Consider the following 22,629-nt stretch of genomic DNA (forward strand, 5'->3'; position numbering starts at 1 on the left):
GAAGCTGACCTCGGTGCTGAACAACGTCGCCGAAACTACGTCGCGTTATGTTTCGATTCCAAATTGAAACAATATGTTAATCCAGAAATATGTACGTAAAAGAACTAAGTGTGAAATGAACAATCAACAAACAAATGGTATACAATTAACAATTTTATTACAAAAATTCACTAGGTTTGCAAATCAACACAATTTACTGCACAGCAATTAAAATGGCAGCACACAATAGAGTGGTAGTACAATATTCAATGACAATACGTAATAAGATGTCAGCGGTCAGCAAAAAGCGGTGAAACTTACATGTACACATGCACAAAAGTTAAGCGCCACCATTTTCATAGTCTCTTGACTTCATGTGTGGGAATCATAAATACGAAATATGATGATGTATGACTGAATTAGGCTTCCATAGTTTCATGAACCAAAATTTGTCCAGATACCACAGGGAAAGCGTGCTTTACGTGTTGCTGCAGTTCCCCTACCCTATAAATAGTGAAATTCAAGTTTCGTGGTTTCGTGGTTGCATTTTGCTCCTGTGTGAGATTCCCCTTCCAATAGAGGTTGAAAATCAGCCATGGTGAGGAGAAAGTTAACGAACGCTGAAAGATGGCAAGTGATAGGCATGAAAAATGCTGGCATGTCATGCAGGGCCATCGCAAGACAAATGGGTCGTCATCACAGTGTTATCATTCGTTTGATAGTCAAGCATGGTCAAACCAATTATGTCAATGTCAGGCTCAGGTCTGGTAGGCCAAGAAAGACCTCTAACAGAGGATAGACGTCCCTTTCAGGATAGTCAGACGATTTGCCACTTCAACAGATTTAAGAATGCAGTGGATTACCCATCACAGACTCTCGACGTTGACCGTAAGGCGTCGCCTCAGAGCGGCTGGTAACACCAGAAGACCAGTAAAACGTCCTCAACTGACTGAGAGGCACATGCGGAATCGTCTGATATGGTGTCGTGCCCGTAGTCGATGGAACTTGGCCAACTGGAGAAGGATCCATTGGTCTGACGAGTGTCGAATGCTGCTACGAACTGTTGATGGTCGTGTTTGGAGGCAACGTAACACTCGTTTTGCGCCAAGGAACATCCAGAAGACCTTAGCATGTGGCGGGGGGGTCTGTCATGATATGGGGTTGTGTTTCCTTCGGCTGCAAACTTCCGCTGGTGACAATTCGTGGAAACCTGAATGGCCAACATTACCAAGATGCCGTTCTTCGTCCAGTGGTAGTCCCTCATTTTGACAACCATCCTCTTCAGACAAGACCTGTTTACATGGACGACAATGCTAGACCACACAGATCTCGGGCAGTTTGGGCTTATTTGCGTCAAGAAGCTATTGCCACTCTTCCTTGGCCGGCCTGTAGTCCGGATCTTAATCCGATTGAGCATCTCTGGGACATTCTTGGCCGGAAAATCATCGCGATCCCCCAGTTCAAAATCTCGCTGGTCTTGAAGCCGCACTTCATGAAGAATGGATCCGTTTGCCTCAGAGAAGCATTCAACGACTTGTAATGAGTATGAGGCGTAGGGTTGAAGCTGTGGTCAATGTCCGTGGATCATACACACGTTACTGATGTTTCTGTCTTGCAATAGACTGCACTCCCTAGGGTGTCTATGTGACACCTGATATGGTCTGCTGATATCATGACGGTTTTTCATTGTTTTCTAATCCTTCAACTTCGGTAAAATTCCTTTCTGCTCATATTCTTTTGGAACACAACTTGCTTTGGGACAACTTTTGCATCACATGAGGTTTACATATACGGGCTTATAACAATCGTACATCTCGTTATAATAGTCATCATTAAGTGCCAAAAGTAACTGCTCACAAATATGGTGGGTGGCGCTTAACTTTTGTGCATGTGTATATATTCACCCAGCGGCGGCAGCGGTCGGGCTTCCGAGATGGACTAGGCAGGGAACCAGAGATGATGAGCGATCTTTACATGAAAGTTGGTCTTGACGTGATAAGATGCGCGAGAGATGCGTAAACACGCTCTTGTATATACACTATATATACAGCCTAAATAACTAATTTTTACACAGTGCCCTCACCAACCTAGTGACACTGGAACATTCCACATTTCTATAACATACTATCAGCGTCCGTGGAATACCGGACCGGAAGTTTACACAAAACACAAGCATCTAAATATAGTAACTTCCAGCTTACACGAAACAGTGCTACATTCCTGACGACTTATCACTGTCAAACACAATGCAATGAGTGTCTACCGAATCTCAACAGAAACAATGTAGCACCGTTATAAACACTATCATGTAACAATGTGCAGGGTTAACCCTGTATAACCCTGTCCACATGGACATGTTCTATCTGAGATACGTGCACAAGGACATGCATGGTGTGGTGTGGTGTGATGTGACATGGTCTGGTGTGACATAGTGTGGTGTCACATGGTCTGGTGTCACATGGTCTGGTGTCACATGGCCTGGTGTAACATGGTGTGGTGTGACATGGTGTGGTGTGACATGGTGTGGTGTGACATGGTCTGGTGTGACATGGTCTGGTGTGACATGGCATGGTGTGACATGGTCTAGTGTGACATGGTTTGGTGTGACATGGTGTGGTGTGACATGGTGTGGTGTGACATGGTCTGGTGTGACATGGTGTGGTGTGACATGGTGTGATGTGACATGGTGTGGTGTGACATGGTCTGGTGTGACATGGTGTGGTGTGACATGGTGTGATGTGACATGGTGTGGTGCATGTTTAACACATTTGCATCAGATTGGCTCCCAAACTGAGTATATGTTGTTGAGGGCGGGAGAAGAGGGGAGTTTGTCCAAAGCGACAAGTGTCGATGGGGGACGAGTCTTTAGTCCTCGTACTTACTGTCTTAAAACAGCGTCAACAAAACGGAATTTTATCTTGTTGTGTGTGTAGCCAACGAATTTAAGAATCTGAGTAAACTGATTTCATTTCCTTGTGACTTGTAAATATTTCTATGTCACGACTACATTATATAAAGGATGTATTTGTAAATCTTGTTTCAGTAAACTTTGTCCCTTAATCCTTAGTCTCTTTACGGGCGAATAATACTAGTAGATACACACGCTTCACTGCCCCCAACACACCTGCAGATACATACGTACATCTCGCTGTATGTTGGAGAAAGACATCAGACGGCGAAACAAAGCGGAATGCATCTTACTGCCTCCACTGATCACCGCCTCATGGTGAAAGTTACCATGGCGTTATATCTACGTTTAATGTGTTTACTTTACGCTAGCTGAAGTCGGAAAACATCAAACATCAAACAACACCAAGATCCCATCATCAATACACTCATATCATATTCTTCTCAAGAGCGGTCATACCAATGCTGGTCGATTACAGGTATATTACGCATTAAATACGCATATTTATTAAGGTAATGCAAGAATGCATTTCATTCCCTATCGAAGCCATCCTTCATCCTATTTCGTCAGGGTTGCTGATATTAGTCACTGATACAAATTAATAGATATAATAACAATATTTTAACAAGCCTACAAAAAAACTGCATCGTGTACGTGGTTGACATACTTATGAACTTTGAACCACGAAAGCTATAAATAGACAGGAGCGGCCCATCACGAGCGGCCATCACGAGCGGCCAATCAGGAGCGGCCCAGCAGGAGCGGCCCAGCAGGTGCGCCTTCATTATGTGAGTGACGGATACCTGGCGCGGCCCGAAGAGGAGATTACACGCAGGAATCAGTCAGTCGATGTGATCTCTGACAAGGTCCCCCTCAAACACTGTGTGTGTACTAAAGATGTCATCCACGACAATGTCCGCCTGATACGCTGTGTGTGTACTAAAGATGTCATCCACGACAAGGTCCGCTTCAAACGCTGTGTGTGTACTAAAGACGTAATCAATGACAAGGTCCCCCTGAAACGCTGTGTGTGCACTAAAGATGTAATCCATGACAAGGTCCGCCTGATACGCTGTGTGTGTACTAAAGATGTCATCCATGACAAGGTCCCCCTCAAACCCCGTGTATGTACTAAAGATGTAATCCATGACAAGGTCCCCCTCAAACGCTGTGTGTGTAGTAAAGATGTAATCCATGACAAGGTCCCCCTCAAACGCGGTGTGTGTAATAAAGATGTAATCCATGACATGGTCCCCCTCATACGCTTAGTGTGTACTAAAGATGTGATCCACGACATTGTCCCCTCAAACACTGTTTGTGTATTAAAGATGTAATCAATAACAAGGTCCCCCAAACACTGTGTGTGTACTAAAGATGTGATCCACGACATTGTCCCCTCAAACACTGTATGTGTACTAAAGATGTAATCCATGACAAGGTCCCCCTCAAACGCTGTGTGTGTACTAAAGATGTAATCCATGACAAGGTCCACCTCAAACGCTGTGGGGGCGGTCGGGTAGCCTAGTGGTTAAAGCGTTCGCTCGTCACGCCGAAGACCCGGGTTCGATTCCCGACATGGGTACAATGTGTGAAGCCCATTTCTGGTAACCCCCGCCGTGATATTGCTGGATTATTGCTAAAAACGGCGTAAAACCATACTCACTCACTCACTCAAACGCTGTGTGTGTACTAAAGAAGTAATCAATAACAAACGCTGTGTGTGTATTAAAGATGTAATCCATGACAAGGTCCCCCTCAAACGCTGTGTGTGTACTAAAGATGTAATCAATGACAAGGTCCCCCTCAAACACCGTGTGTGTACTAAAGATGTAATCAATGACAAGGTCCCATCAAACACTGTGTGTGTATTAAAGATGTAATCCATGACAAGGTTCCCCTGAAACGCTTTGTGTGTATTGAAGATGTAATCCATGACAAGGTCCCCCTAAAACGCTGTGTGTGTACTAAAGATGTAAAAAATTACAAGGTCCCACTCAAACGCTGTGTGTGTACTAAAGATGTAATCCATGACAAGGTCCCCTTCAAACGTTGTAAGTGCACTAAAGATCTAATCAATTACAAGGTCCCCTCAAACACTGTGTGTATTGAAGATGTAATCCATGACAAGGTCCCCCTCAAACACTGTGTGTGTACTTAAGATGTAATCAATTACAAGGTCCCCCTGATACGCTGTGTGTGTCCCCCTCAAACGCCGTGTGTGTACTAAAGATGTAATCGTTCACAAGGTCCCCCTTAAACGCTGTGTATGTACTAAAGATGTAATCCATGACAAGGTCCCCCTCAAACGCTGTGTGTGTACTAAAGATGTAGTCAATGACAAGGTCCCCCTCAAACGTTGTGTGTGTACTTCAGATGTAATCAATGACAAGGTCCTCCTCAAACACTGTGTGTGTGCTAAAGATGTAATCCATGACAAGGTTCAACTGAAACGCTGTGTGTGTACATAAGATGTAATCAATTACAAGGTCCCCTCAAACACTGTGTGTGTACTAAAGATGTAATCCATGACAAGGTCCCCTCAAACACTGTGTGTGTATTAAAGATGTAATCCATGACAAGGTTCCTCTCAAACGCTTTGTGTGTATTGAAGATGTAATCCATGACAAGGTCCCCCTCAAACGCTGTGTGTGTACATAAGATGTAATCAATTACAAGGTTCCCTCAAACACTGTGTGTGTACTAAAGATGTAATCCATGATAAGGTCCCCTCAAACACTGTGTGTGTACTAAAGATGTAATCCATGACAAGGTCCCCCTCAAACGCTTTGTGTGTATTAAAGATGTAATCGTTCACAAGGCCCCCCTCAAACGCCGTGTGTGTACTAAAGATGCAATCCATGACAAGGTCCCCCTCAAACGCTGTGTGTGTACTAAAGATGTAATCAATTACAAGGTCTCACTCAAACGCTGTGTGTGTACTAAAGATGTAGTCAATGACAAGGTCCCCCTCAAACGTTGTGTGTGTACTAAAGATGTAATCGATGACAAGGTTCCCCTCAAACGCTTTGTGTGTATTGAAGATGTAATCCATGACAAGGTCCCACTCAAACGCTGTGTGTGTACATAAGACGTAATCAATGACAAGGTCCCCTCAAACACTGTGTGTGTACTAAAGATGTAATCCATGACAAGGTCCCCCTCAAACGCCGTGTGTGTATTAAAGATGTAATCCATGACAAGGTTCCCCTCAAACGCTGTGTGTGTACTTAAGATGTAATCAATGACAAGGTCCCCCTGATACGCTGTGTGTGTCCCCCTGAAACGCCGTGTGTGTACTAAAGATGTAATCGTTCACAAGGCCCCCCTCAAACGCCGTGTGTGTACTAAAGATGCAATCCATGACAAGGTCCCCCTCAAACGCTGTGTGTGTACTAAAGATGTAATCAATTACAAGGTCCCCCTCAAACGTTGTGTGTTTACTAAAGATGTAGTTAATGACAAGGTCCCACTCAAACGTTGTGGGTGTACTAAAGATTTAATCCATGACAAGGTCCCCCTAAAACGCCGTGTGTGTACTAAAGATGTAATCAATGACAAGGTCCCCTCAAACACTGTGTGTGTATTAAAGATGTAATCCATGACAAGGTTCCCCTGAAACGCTTTGTGTGTATTGAAGATGTAATCCATGACAAGGTTCCCCTCAAACGCTGTGTATGTACATAAGATGTAATCAATTACAAGGTCCCCTCAAACACTGTGTGTGTACTAAAGATATAATCCATGACAAGGTCCCCCTCAAACACTGTGTGTGTACTAAAGATGTAATCAATGACAAGGTCTCCCTCAAACGCTGTGTGTGTACTTAAGATGTAATCCATGACAAGGTCCCCTTCAAACACTGTGTGTGTACTAAAGATGTAATCCATGACAAGGTCCCCTTCAAACACCGTGTGTGTATTAAAGATGTAATCCATGACAAGGTTCCCCTCAAACGCTGTGTGTGTATTAAAGATGTAATCCATGACAAGGTCCCCCTCAAACGCTGTGTGTGTACTAAAGATGTAATCAATGACAAGGTCCCCCTCAAACGCCGTGTGTGTATTACAGATGTAATCCATGACAAGGTCCCCCTCAAACGCTGTGTGTGTACTAAAGATGTAATCCATGACAAGGTCTCCCTCAAACGCTGTGGGAATTATGGGGCTCGTCAAATTGACCATGTATACCGAAAGCTTTGTGAAAATAAAGTTAGTTCGAAAAACTCTGCGTAACAAATTGAAGCAGAGCGTGGTTTTGGATAGTTTAAAGCAGTGTTATCTGGGTATAGGGTGCAGTGTGCACGTTAGTGGAATGTTTGCATGTTATGTCGTTTGTTGACATTTAGCTAGTGTTATAGTAGAGTTTGAGTCACAGTTTGCAATAAATAGTTTTTGTTCACGTTATGAACTTAATTGTTGACGGGTTCTTGTTTACTTCTCGTTCACCAAGTCATGTCACAAACAGGATCTAAAAAGTCAACTCCTGACTTTCCTGACTATGAGGCCCAAATAACGGAACTTTAACGCAAGAAGTCTATAGTCAAATCAACCTTTACTTGAAAGACTCATTGATGAAGAGAATTGTTCCACTCGGACAGATATCCGAAACGCGATTGACAAAGTTAATGATTGTCAGCTTGAGGCTAACAAGATAGTTATAGTTATCGACAGACTGACACGAACGTTCAGTGTGTGCTCTGTAAAAGTGGTCACCATATTTGGAACTGTAAACAGTTCAAGACAATGACGGTTCCCACAAGATGGGTAACTGCTAAACAATTGAACCTTTGCTTCAGGTGTTTTGGCACTAACCATCGAGGTAATAGTTGCAGACGCAGAATCACCTGTGGAATAGATAACAGTACCGCAACTCATAGTAGATTTCACTCAACAAAGAGAAGTTGTGACAATGTTTCTAAACTGAAAAGCAACTTGGAAGTCAGGGTCGATCTGCAGTCACAATGTCTTCCACTAAATCTAGCAAGTCAACGCTTGAATCATTGAGAACAGCGCCGGTATGAACAGAATTATTGTTAACGCACTATTGGATGATGCCAGCACACAGACTTATATACTGAACAACAAAAGATCCTATTACATTGAATAAGATTTAATGCTAAGTTATGTTTTTTTAACCAAATCTGAGACAATTTCGGTTTACAACAGATAAAAGACTCCTGTAAGTGTTCAAATGGTTTAATTTGCCATACTGACATACTGATTTCATTAAAAAAATATCGAGCATGCCAAAATGTCAATTGACAAATCAATAGCGTGTGTGTCCACCTCTGGTTGCGATGCAAGTAACACGTCTTCGTCTCATGGAATGGACCAGGCGTCGCACAAAGTCCTGTGGGATATCTGTCCATATCTGCTGGAGCATGTTTTGAAGTTCTTGGAGTGTCTGTGGAACACGTGGTTGACGTCGAAGTCGTCGGTCCATCTCATTCCACATGTGCTCACGTTGTTTTGTTGAAGAGAATCCTGAACAAGTCGATCAACATGAGACCGGGCGTTGTCATGTTGAAAGGTAATGCCTGGGCCATGACGACGCAAAACGGTAGAACAACAGGGCCGATGATCTAGTCGCGGTAGCGCTGTCCATTGAGATTTCCCTCTACCACTATCAAACGGGTCCTCTGTCTTGCTATAATCCCACCCCATACCATAACGCTGCCGCCCTCGAACCGATCTTCTTCCATGATACAATGATTGACGTAATGTTCACCTCGACGTCGGTACACTCGATTCCGTCCATCGCTGTGGCTAAGGTGAGAACGAGACTCGTCAGTGAAGAGAACTTGTCCTCACTGCATGACCGTAGACGCTATCTGCACCACTGTAGACGTGCTTGACGGTGGTTTCCTGTCAAAATGGAACGTCTGGCGGGTCTTCTAGCGACAATTCCTGCACATATGAGGTGACGACGTACGGTTTGTGAAGATATTCGTCGAAGACCAGGGATGCTTCTTGCAGTCAGTGTTGCTGGCTGGAATCGATTTCGTAGGTGTGTTGTTCGAATCCAGTTGTCTTGTCGATTATTGGTTACGCGTGGCCTGCAACTCCGAGGATGGTCTCTGGCTGCATTCGTCTAGATCTGTTGCCAACGTTGCCATAAACACCAAACGGTGTTTCTGTGGACGTTAAATTGTCTTGCAACATCACGTTGACTCGATCCTGCTTTAAGCATACCAATGGCTCGCAGACGCTCATTTTCGGACAGGCGTGGCATTTCGTAATGTTGAATAATTGCGAAATTTTGTTGTTTTTCTTAGTGGTTGGTGTCAGCACGATGCTAAACAATGAATATGGAATCCCGTTAACGCACATGTTTTTATACCCATTCTTGGGTAGTGAAATGCATGGGGGCTTGCATAAAAGTCAACTTTTGCATGGAATGCATGCATTTCTGTAGCAGTTGCGTTTTTGTGACTTGATTCCATACATGTACTACAATATTGAAGTAACTACAAAGGTTCGCATTGTCTTTGATGCATCAGCAAAATGTGAAGGTGTATCACCGAATGACAGTATTCATCAAGGTCCAAAATTACAAGGTGACCTATTTCAGATATTGCTCAGGTTTAGAAGGTACTCGGTAGCCATAGTATGTGACATTGCAGAAATGTATCTTCAGATAGAAATATTGCCAAAAGGTAATTCTTTCGATTACTTTGGAGGTCAAACAATCAGAAGTCGACCAATATGGGTGACAACATACTCACTTCTAAATGAGTTCGAAGCCATAGAACTGTATGAACAGCTTACAGAGTTATGGGGGAAGAAAGTGGTTAAGCAATTCACCTGAAGTCTTACAGAAAATCCTAATAGAAAATAGGGCTTGTGAGGTTGATCTTGGAAGGGATGAGTTGCCAACTGCAACAACACTTGGTCTGATGTGGGTGGCAAAAGATGACGAGTTTAGCTTTCGTAGTACTCGTATTCACAACAGTTGGATACTTACAAAGAGGTTTTCTTAGGGAAATGGCTAAGGTATTCGATCCGTTAGGATTCCTTGCTCCTTTCATCATCAAAGCAAAAGTCATCATCACATTTTGGGAGAGCTTTTGAAGCAATGAGAAAGTCTTCCAAACGAGATATATTTGCGATCTTAGGCAATGTCGATATCACTGATGAAGAAGTTGTGACTGCCTTTACCGGAGCTGAATCATTGATCAATTCAAGGCCTTTTAACTTGCCACAGTACACATCCACATGATGACGTTCCACTAACTCTTCATGGTCAGTTGGGTGGAATATTTGCTCCTGAGTCGGATGATAAGACAGTGTTCAATCAGAAAAAAACGTTGGCGAAGAGTGCAAGAACTTGTACGCCACTTTTGGAAACAGTGGATGTCTGAATGGCGTCTTTCTCTTCAAGCAAGGAAGAAATGGTTTATACCAAACCGTGATCTTGAGGTAGATGGCGCCGTTCTGGTTATCTCCCCTCAGTCACCTAGAGGCAGTTGGATCACCGGACGAATCATAAAGACACATTCAGGAAGAGATGGACACGTTCGAGTTGTTGACATACAGACCAGTGACAAAAGTGTGTCCACTGGAATGGAATGTGTCAGAAACTGCAGCTGGAGAGGGCTTCAAGAACGGAACAGAAGAACAGCAGAAGGATTCAAGGAACGGATAGAAAAATTCGTGAATGGAGGATTCAAAGAAGTGTTCTTGGATAGAGGATTCAAAGAACTCGAAGACAGGATAGAAGATGTTATTCAAGGATGAACATTCAAGGAAGTATTTCGAGTGACTTTACAGTAATAGTTTTCATTTCGTGATACAGAATGTGCTTTTTCTAACACTGGACATTATACTTAACAGTAAGTTTATGCGTTCAAGTGGAATATTTCTTATTTACAGGACTGTGAACGTTGAAATCACTGCTTTGTTTTTCAGGAAATGTGTGGACTTTTTATGAACAGTTTAGTTGCATATTATTTCATAAATAAATGTACATATGTTATTTTGTGACTGATAGCTAACATGTGAAATGATAGACTGGGATCTATCATTTGTAGGGGGGGAATGTTCTGGAGAACTATGGCCAGGAACTTGAAATGTTCGCACTTAATTGAGTTTGAGAAAACTGGGAGCATTCGTACGAACGCTGTGTGCTTCGCGGATGTTGTAGCTGGTGGGAATCGTGACTATGTATACCGAAAGCTTTGTGAAAATAAAGTCAGTTAGAAAAACACTGCGTAACACTGGGAGAACGGGAAGTAAGGGGAACGGTTATTTGTTGAGACAATTGGGCGGTTTCAGTGTACATGCAGCCTGGGGTCAGAAGGGTATTGGAAGGCGACATGGCTGGGCCTCCACTTTCATAGAAGATTCAGTTTGGTATTATCGGACACACTTCAATATCGATAAAGGACAAAGTCACACGATTAGGCTATACGTCCCCAGACCAACTCAGGTGTGTGACGTATCAAGAGCTGCACCACCAGCAGACTACCTACCCAAAACATCTGTTTCATCCAACATCAACAGTGGTTATTTCTAGATCGACACCCCCTGAGAAATACGTACAAGGTGATATCCGATATCTTGTAAACTCATATCCCCTTGTCCTCCAATGATATTCCCTTGTCCTCCAATGATATTCCCTTATCCTCCTATGATATTCCCTTGTCCTCCAATGATATTCCCTTGTCCTCCTCTGATATTCCCTTGTCCTCTTCTGATATCCCCTTGTCCTCCTCTGCTATGCCCTTGCCCTCCTCTGATATGCCCTTGCCCTCCTCTGATATCCCCTTGTCGTCCTCCGATATCCCTTGTCCTCCTCGGATATCCCCTTGTCCTCCTCTGATATCCCTTTGTTCTCCTCTGATATACCCTTGTCCTGTAACGGATATCCCCTCTGATATCCCCTTGTCCTCCTCTGATATGCCCTTGTCCTCCTCTGGTATGCCCTTGTCCTCCTCTGATATGCCCTTGTCCTCCTCTGATATGCCCTTGTCCTCCTCTGATATGCCCTTGTCCTCCTCTGATATCCCCTTGTCCTCCTCTGATATGCCCTTGTCCTCCTCTGATATCCCCTTGTCCTCTTCTGATATGCCCTTGTCCTCCTCTGATATGCCCTTGTCCTCCTCGAATATCCACTTGTCGTCCACCGATATCGCTTGTCCTCGGATATCCACTCGTCCTCCTCTGATATCCCTTTGTTCTCCTCTGATATACCCTTGTCCTGTAACGGATATCCCCTCGCTTTCCCATATCTTTAGACTAACATCTAATCTCTTAAATGAATAAAGTTCACATAACAAAATATATATATCATAGTTATAAGATATAATAAAAAGGAGCCCAGAGACATTCCTCATTTTCAGATACTGGAGTAATCTAGACTTGCCAAACATTATAGATTTGCATTGGCTGTATTGGATATATTTGTTTCGGGGTCTGTATGACAGGGGGGGGGGGGGGGGGGGCACGGTTGGCCTAGTCGTCTAAGGCGCCGCGATTCGCTGTGCAGAGTTGCGTCCCTTGGGCACGCCAGAAACCTATGATTGTGGGTTCGAATCTCGGTTCGCCCCGATTATGTTTCTAGGTTTGTCAGCACCATACCCGTGCTCGTGGGTTTCACCGAAGTGGTAAACGTCTGAGACCTGCATCACTTCGGGCTTTCCTCCCACATTAAGCTGACACGCCGTGATATAACTGGAATACTGTTAAAAGCGGCGTTAAACCCAACTCACTCACTCACTCTGTATGACAGACTACCTGATGTTGAAAGTCACAAGTTGTGCGTGTCTCGGACCCAGCCACCTGGATGGTTTTCTTCGACTACAGAATGTTTGTGAGGCTTATATAAACCTGTATGAACTGAGTTCAGAAAATGTCATTAGCACATGTTCCCACTTCCACAATACATTACAAGACCTGGGAACAATGGCGCCTCTGAAAACACCAGCCCCGCGAACCTGCCCAGACAACTGATGTGTCGTGCAGTGTATATTTACCACGCAAGTGCAACCTGTAGCTGGCAGCCACGCGGTGGTCCACCACGTGCTAGCAAGGGTGACGGGTGACAGGTTGTAAATGCATTGTGTTGTGTTGACGTATTCGGACAATGGCTTCGGCAAACATATTTATCCAATATGTCTGTATTCCAGCTGATTGTATGTTCACGAAACTGAATAAACCCTTTTCTATACGGAGATACTGGTAGAAATACATCAAAACAACAACTTTGTGTCAATATCGGGTCAAACATATGATGGTTGAGGGGTGCAGCTGCGGCATTGCCACATTTCAATCTCGCACGTAGACGGAGTTGAGCTTATTGTTTAAGACCCTTGTTTACAACTTGTCACACCCGTTATTGGTAAAGCCGTATCGTGGTCAAGTGTCGGTCCGGGGAGCGCAAGGTCGAGGATTCTATTCCCGGCCGCCTCACACCAAAAGATACGTTAACGTGGTACTTGTTGTTACGCTGCTGGGACCTCGGTATCAAGCATTGAACAAGGACTGTTTGTGTTTGTTTTGTATGTTCTGTTCTTTAACGCCGCACTCTGCAATATTCCGGCTATTTGACGGCGTTCTGTAAATAATCGAGTCTGGACCAGGCAATACAATGAATGACAAGAAGAGAATCGATCCACACCATTGGGATACGATGACATGCATCAACCAAGTCAGCGAGTCTGACCACCCGATCTCATTAGTCGCCTCTTACAAGCACTGTCGCCATTTACGGCAAGCATGGGTTGCTGAAGACTTATTCTACACCGGATCTTAAACAAAGACTGGTCGGCTCGGAGAAAACTGTCAATCAATATATAATTATTCAAATCTACACAGTCATCAGTTGGGTTAAACTTCGCTTTCAACAGTATTCCAGTTATATCGCGGCATGTCAGATTAATGTGAGAGGAAAGCCAAAAGTGATGCAGGTTTCAGACGTTTACAACTTTGGTGAAACCCACGAGCACGGGTATGCTGCTGACAAACCTAGAGACGTAATCGGGCCGAACCGGAATTCGAATCCACTATCACAGGATCCTGTTTTGCCCAATGGACGCAACTCTGCACAGCAAATTGCGGTGCCCAAGGCGACTGAGCAACTCGTGCACTCGAATTTGTTACTCGGCGCTCTTCGGATTCGGCTCCTGTGTTTGCAAGGACACTGATCTTTAAAGTTAATCAATGTAATCCCAAGTATCCTTTACAGTAAGCCCACGCAAGTCAAGGAATATAATAATACATGTTAGGGAGGATATTTCGTCAGGATAAACATTTATCTCAGCTAACAGCAACTCAGGCTGAACACTCAACCCGCTGCATTGTTGTAGACGTATAGGCACGTGACCTTTCAGACCAACTTCAAGTTCAAAGTTAAACGGTATTACAACAAATTACCTGATCGGAGCATGAAGACTGGTGTGTCCCTATCACTAACAGCTGCGGCGTCTAGAAAAACTGAAATACTCTCATTGTGGACAAAGTAAATAAATAAAATCAATCCAACATGTCCACACTTCCCTTGACCTCCGCTACACAGTGACGTCAATCAGTTATCTCCACAACCCCTCGAACCTCCACTACACAGTGACGTCAATCAGTTATCTCGATACGCCGGTGAACCTCCAGTACACAGTGACGTCAATCAGTTATCTCCACAACCCCTTGAACCTCCACTACACAGTGACGTCAATCAGTTATCTCGATACGCCGGTGAACCTCCAGTACATAGTGACGTCAATCAGTTATCTCCACAACCCCTTGAACCTCCACTACACAGTGACGTCAATCATTTATCTCCACAACCCCTTGAACCTCCGCTACACAGTGACGTCATAAGTTATCTACACAACCCCTTGAACCTCCACTACACTGTGACGTCAATCATTTATCTCCACAACCCCTTGAACCTCCGCTACACACTGACGTCAATCAGTTATCTCCACAACCCCTTGAACCTTCACCACCCATCAATCCCCCTCAATCCCCACCCATCCCAACCCATCCAATCATACCCCTCCCCTCCTCAATCCAACACCACACACACACACACACACACACACACACACACACAGAGTCATAACCCAGTTACACCCAGTCCTCTGGAAATATATCCATCAGCAACACATCCCCACTTTCCGTGAAACGAGGACGGTGTGTGTTATCTGGTGTAGCCAGGCAACAGTTATCGAAAAGAAACATTGCACCAGAGCGTTATGGATATTTTATTTCATGAAGATTAACCTAACAATTGGTCGCACGGAACGTGCTCAAAGCATCGTTCGGGAGATAAAAGATAAACACAGGTTTCAAATAAAGTTGTTATCAGTGCTTCAACAGAACAAGGACTACGACAGCCTGTCTGCTTCAACAGAACAAGGACTACGACAGCCTGCGTGCTTCAACAGAACAAGGACTACGACAGCCTGTCTGCTTCAACTGAACAAGGACTACAACAGCCTGCGTTCTTCAACTGAACAAGGACTACGACAGCCTGGGTTCTTCAACTGAACAAGGACTACGACAGCCTGGGTTCTTCAACTGAACAAGGACTACGACAGCCTGTCTGCTTCAACTGAACAAGGACTACAACAGCCTGTCTGCTTCAACTGAACAAGGACTACGACAGCCTGTCTGCTTCAACTGAACAAGGACTACAACAGCCTGTCTGCTTCAACTGAACAAGGACTACGACAGCCTGTGTGCTTCAACTGAACAAGGACTACGACAGCCTGTGTGCTTCAACTGAACAAGGACTACGACAGTCTGCATGCTTCAACTGAACAAGGACTACGACAGTCTGTGTGCTTCAACTGAACAAGGACTACGACAGCCTGTGTGCTTCAACTAACAAGAACGTTTTATAGAGAAATTATAAAGACGGTAGGGGGGGGGATGTGCTGAGAACGAACATCACGCAGTGTGCCCATGTGGGGTCTTCAACATGGATCCATAATGAGAGAAGTGTTTTAACCGCTAGGCCGCCCTAACGACCCACCGCCCTAAAGACACACCGCCCTAAAGACACACCGCCCTAAAGACACACCGCCCTGCCGCCTCCGTGGTCTTGTGGTAGAGCGTCCGCCCGGAGAGCAGAAGGTCCGGGGTTCGATCCCCGACCACGTCATACCAAAAGACGTTAAAAGATGGTACTTGGTGTTACCCTGTCTGGCGCTCGGCATTAAGGGGCTAAAACAAGGACTGGTCGGCTCGGAGTCAGTATACTGTGGCTGAGTGGGGTATTCATGTTAAACTGCGGCATGGTATCTCAGTGAGCTAGCACTATAAATCGGCATCAGTCCGGACTAGTACAAGCAGCCACACACACACACGTGCATGCACGTCGCTATATAAGTGCAATAATCTTGACGCGACGTTAAACCCAATTTCACCTCACCTCACACACCGCTTTAACGCCACACCGCCCTAACGACCCACCGCCCTAACGACCCTCCGCCCTAACGACACACTGCCCTAACGATCCACCGCCCTAACGACACACCGCCCTACCGACACACCGCCCTACCGACACACCGCCCTCCAGACACACCGCCCTAACGACACACCGCCCTACCGACACACCGCCCTCCAGACACACCGCCCTAACGACACACCGCCCTACCGACACACCGCCCTCCAGACACACCGCCCTAACGACACACCGCCCTCCAGACACACCGCCCTAACGACACACCGCCCTACCGACACACCGCCCTAACGACACACCGCCCTCCAGACACACCGCCCTAACGACACACCGCCCTCCAGACACACCACCCTAACGATCAACCGCTCTAACGACACACCGCCCTCCAGACACACCGCCCTAACGATCCACCGCCCTACCGACACACCGCCCTAACGACACACCGCCCTACCGACACACCGCCCTAACGACACACCGCCCTAACGACACACCGCTCTAACGACACACCGCCCTAAAGACACACCGCCCTACCGACACACCGCCCTAACGACACACCGCCCTAACGATCCACCGCCCTACCGACACACCGCCCTAACGACACACCGCCCTAACGACACACCGCCCTCCAGACACACCGCCCTAACGACACACCGCCCTAACGACACACCGCCCTAACGATCCACCGCTCTAACGACCCACCGCCCCACAACCCACCGCCCTACAACCCAAACACACTAGTTTAAAAGGTTCCCTCCCATAACGTAGACCTCCAAAATGCAGACCTCCCAAAAAACAGTTAAAATTAGCTCACTAATTAATTGGGCCTTGCTGGTCACACCTAATTAATGAATGGACTGGTCCACTCCCCTGCTATGAGGGATTATAAATGTGTTGAGACAATGAGCAGTCGCCTTGTCCGACTCAAGGAACAGCTTCATCGCCGTGAAAAGATACCCCTTCAGTACCTGGATGCAGTTGGTCCACTGATGATAAACAAATGACTGATAATCATAAATGACAATGAAATAACATTTGAATAAAAAAATTGTGAAATCTACCCAGCTAGCCAGCCAAGGACAAGAACGCTGGGAATTTAACCCCTATGTCAATAGCCTTGAATGTTGTAAACCATCTCCAACATTCAATAAGACGAGATGAACAGATGAAATACGAGATAGCAATGTCAAGCAGAACAACAGTGTAGTCACTGTCGGCAAATCCGGCAACAAATCGACATCATCTAAAACAATTATTGAAACGTAATTACAACATTGATTTTACACATGCCTTGTGTTTGCGGTGTTGACAGATGGTGCCAGCCCAACGTGGCGAATGGTCGTACCCGACTCCCCAGGTCAGTCGTGATACTGAGACAACAACGCTATTGATTAACATCATCGGCATCCCCATCACACGGAGTGGAGCCTCCAGGGCAATTACATTTATACAGGTATATATACTAACGGGGGGAAAGTAACTTAGCTTGATATAAAGTGGTGTAAATGTTATGTCATTGAAAACAACAATATATTTGATAAATAGTTTAACATCACACATTCACTGTCAAAACCCATATCTGGTAACAGGGGACAGCGACACGTGTATCTTCCCTCTGTTGACAATGTTAATATCGGGTGTGACCTCCATTCGCGTTCATACAGGCGAGGCAGTGGCGACACATTGAAGGCACCTGACGATTGAAAACAGCCTTGGAAATGTTGTTCAAAATGTCAATCAAAGATTTGTCCAACTGAGCCATAGGTACCGGTAGTGACAATCAGGTCCACGCGTTGAGTTTGTGTTTTGTTTCTATGCGTGCGATGAGCCGCTCGTGTCTGTCATGCGGACAAAAGGATAAAATCCCTTCCACATCGTACAGACTCCCGCCAGTACCAGGGCGGATATTGAGCGTCTGGGCACAGCATTAAAACTTACAACATTGTTGCTATTCCCTCCATACAACACATTCTGAAACATACGAGGTGTATCGAAGGATGTTTTCTGTTCAGCAAGGAAGACCTTGAACATCACACCAGTATATTCGAATATTACACACAAGTCTTCGCTTAAACATGACACACACGTCCATCCCGCCGACACATGAGGCCTGGCGTCCCCCCCTCCCTCCCCCTCCCCACCTGTTACCTACACACGACTCCTCTCCGACCCATCCCTGCCGCGCCTCCTCTCCATGTCGCAACTGCTTGTTTCACTAGACGGGAATACTCCAGCTTAATAAATCATTAACCGATAACAGAAAAATGTGGTTGATTTTTTTTAAATTTGAAACATCAGCGGTCTCTGCTCGCGAGCCGCTTCGTTGTCAAACCCAGTCACTCTCTCCTTGTCACACCGATTCATTCCCACCTTGTCACACCACCTCACTTCCGCCTTGTCAAACCCACTCTCTCTCGCCTTGTCACACCACCTCACCCCGCCTTGTCACACCATCTCACTTGCGCCTTGTCACACCACCTCACTTCCGCCTTGTCATACCGCCTCACTTCCGCCTTGTCACACAATCTCACTTCCGCCTTGTCACACCATCTCACTTCCGCCTTGTCATACCACCTCACTTCCGCCTTGTCATACCACCTCACTTCCGCCTTGTCACACCATCTCACTTCCGCCTTGTCACACCACCTCACTTCCGCCTTGTCACACCACCTCACTTCCGCCTTGTCACACCACCTCACTTCCACCTTGTCACACCACCTCACTTCCGCCTTGTCACACCACCTCACTTCCGCCTTGTCACACCACCTCACTTCCGCCTTGTCAAAACCAGGGACCCCACCTGTTACTTCCGCCTTGTTAAACCCACTCTCTCTAGCTTTGTCACACTACCTCACTTGCGCCTTGTCACACCACCTCACTTCCACCTTGTCACACCACCTCACGTCCGCCTTGTCATACCGCCTCACTTCCGCCTTGCCACACCAACTCACTTCCGCCTTGTCACACCAACTCACTTCCGCCTTGTCACACCACCTCACGTTCGCCTTGTCATACCGCCTCAGACCGCCTCCGTGGTCAAGTGGTAGAGCGTCCGCCCGGAGAGCGGAAGGTCCGGGGTTCGATCCCTGGCCGCGTCATACCAAAAGACGTTGAAAGATGGTACTTGTTGTTACCCTGTCTGGCGCTCGGCATTAGGGGGCTAAAACAAGGACTGGTCGGCTCGGATTGAGTATACTGTGTCTGAGAGGGGAATTCATGTTAAACTGTGATATGGTATCTCAGTGAGCTAGCACTTTAAATTGGGATCATTCCGGATTAGTACAAACATCCACACAAACACATACACGTATATGCACGTCGCTATATGAGTGAAATATTCTTGGACGCTGCGTTAAAACCCCATTTCACATCACGTGTCATATTGCCTCACTTCCGCCTTGTCACACCACCTCACTTCCGCCTTGTCACACCACCTCACGTCCGCCTTGTCACACCGCCTCACGTCCGCCTTGTCACACCGCCTCACGTCCGCCTTGTCACACCGCCTCACGTCCGCCTTGTCACACCACCTCACATCCGCCTTGTCACACCAACTCACTTCCGCCTTGCCATACCGCCTGATTTTCGCCTTGTCACACCACCTCACGTCCGCCTTGTCACACCGCCTCACGTCCGCCTTGTCACACCACCTAACTCCTGCCTTGGCACACTACCTCAATTCTGGCTTGTAACATCGAATCACCGCCTCATTTACGTTTTATCGCGTAGTTTCACTTGAACGTCGTCACGCCACCAAACCTCAGCCTGGGTGTGTGGGAAAACAGCCTCTGTACACACGCTCTGGGTGATGTTTTAATATTGATAACTTAAATGTTCTGTTTCACAGCTGTCGAGAGCCCCTCGCCGTGAGCTGTCCCAATTCCCTCTACACACACACACAGGCCCGGGACACCCCGCAACACGCCCTGTGCATGTCCAGATTGAGACTGCAGATGTTTTCTAGTCAGGCTTCAGACTGGAACAACTATTGACAACTATACAGAGGGACGTTGCACAACCGAATTGGAGCGTCTATGACACTCTAGCACAGCGCACGAGTCACAAGTCATCAAATCACAGATTTGACAAAGATAAGTTGGATCCAGATGATCAACACAACTCATGCCTTCCTGTTAAAAAGTTGATGTCATAAAGTGCACATGTGTAACCAAGAGTGTGTGAGTTTGGTTTAACAGTATTCCAGTTATATCACGGCGTGTCAGCTTAATGTGGGAGGAATGGTCTCAGACATTTACCACTTCGGTGAAACCCACGAGCGCGGGTAAAGTACTGACAAACCTAGAAACATAATCGGGACGAACCCGGATTCGAACCCACAATCATAGGTTTCCGGTGTGCCTAAGGGACACAAGTCTGCACAGCGAATCGCGGCGCCTTAGACGACTGGGCCACCCGAGTCCCCGTGTAACCAAGAAGATAAAAGTATTGTAATTTGCATGTGGTACTTTCAGAATCAGGAATAAGGGCATGGCCCATTTCAGTTTAAATATTTATGTTATATAAAAGTAGAAAACAAACATATTATGAAAACGAAAGCGGTAATATGTTTTCCCAACAACGACTTCCTGAAACCTTTGTTCTGCGCTTCCAAGGAACATGGGGTATGAAGCTGGCACAATCATAGTGGTATACATTATACTGTTGACATTGATATATCTACAGTGGGAAAGTTATTAATATTTTTTTTCATAATTAATCTTTTAAAAGTAATAACTACATTGTCGTAATATTATTTTATAATGAACGAGATCAGTGGAGATATAGATTATGTTAACATTGAAACTCACAACGTTGTGAGAGCGTATCTTATTTTAAGTATGAACCACACTTCTTTATCAGAGTTCCCTCCCTAATGTCAATATATTTACTCCTGCAACCTGATACGTCAATTATTCACGCAGTCCAAAAGTGCTAATACCTCGCCACAAAAAAACTGCAAACAGTCACAGCCGCTACACCCGCTACACCCGCTACACCCGCAGGGCTGCTACATCAGTCTTGGACAGAGCGTACCCGCCTCTGGTGGCTGCAGGGCTGCTACATCAGTCTTGGACTGAGCGTACCTCCCTCTGGTGGCTGCAGGGCTGCTACATCGGTCACGGACTGAGCGTACCCGCCTCTGGTGGTTGCAGGGCTGCTACATCAGTCATGGACTGAGCGTACCCCCCTCTGGTGGCTGCAGGGCTGCTACATCAGTCTTGGACTGAGCGTACCCCCCTCTGGTGGCTGCAGGGCTGATCCATCAGTCTTGGACTGAGCGTATCCCCCTCTGGTGGCTGCAGGGCTGCTACATCAGTCATGGACTGAGCGTACCCCCCTCTGGTGGCTGCAGGGCTGCTACATCAGTCTTGGACTGAGCGTATCTCCCTCTGGTGGCTGCAGGGCTGCTACATCAGTCATGGACTGAGCGTACCTCCCTCTGGTGGCTGCAGGGCTGCTACATCAGTCATGGACTGAGCGTACCCGCCTCTGGTGGCTGCAGGGCTGCTACATCAGTCATGGACTGAGCGTACCCCCCTCTGGTGGCTGCAGGGCTGCTACATCAGTCTTGGACTGAGCGTACCTCCCTCTGATGGTTGAGTCCGAATAAAATAAATATTTTTAGTTAAAAAAAATACAGTTTGTAATGTTTCAAAAATATTTTCATAATTATTTATTTTATTTGTATGTACATATGCGAAACAAAGATACAGTTTCTTTTAGATTCTTTTGTACATCTTTCCAACCATTACGTAGTTTTATCAACCCAGATATCAACCTCTGCCAAGTACGCTTAACACAAGCGTAGAGTTGACTGGCGCATGCTAAGATGTTCCAAACAGATATACTGCCATCTTGACCATCATGACGTCATGATCAAGTTTGATGGGTGGAAGGCCCTAAATGAGCTCCCAGCCATATCAGAACGTGTCAACAATCTCGGAACGCGGGAATGACCTGAGGTCCAAACATTTAAGGCTGCAATTCGCTACAACTGAGACCCTATGGTGCCACAATCCTCTGATCGTGGGTTTGGTTCCCAGATGTACACTGATTTCGGGTTTGTCGGACCATATCTGTGCTCGTGGGTTTCACCAAGGTGGTCAACATCTAAGGCATCCATTACGTCAGGTTCTTTTCCGCCATAAGCTGACGTGCCGTGACAAAACGAGAAAACTGTTGAATGCGGCATTAATTCAAACACACTCACTCACTCTCACTCACTCACTCACTCACTCACTCACGCAAATGAATGCACTCAAATTAACCTGTGTTACACAGCTGTGAGAGAAAAGCAAAGATTAATCAGTGACGTCACGCTGAAGTCATGCGTAATGATTTCT

The 22,629-nt window shown here is 45.9% G+C and overlaps 1 protein-coding gene across 1 annotated transcript in view; it reads right to left on the bottom strand.

Moving 5' to 3' along the window:
* The window catches only part of LOC139458558 (orexin receptor type 2-like), a 52,188-nt gene that overhangs the window by 29,267 nt on the left and 292 nt on the right, over positions 1-22,629 (bottom strand). The gene's annotated exons all lie outside the window — the stretch shown is intronic.

This window comes from Haliotis cracherodii, unplaced genomic scaffold (assembly GCF_022045235.1).
Source record: "Haliotis cracherodii isolate W230 unplaced genomic scaffold, xgHalCrac1.p SCAF_1, whole genome shotgun sequence".
NCBI classification, from domain to species: Eukaryota; Metazoa; Mollusca; class Gastropoda; order Lepetellida; family Haliotidae; genus Haliotis; species Haliotis cracherodii.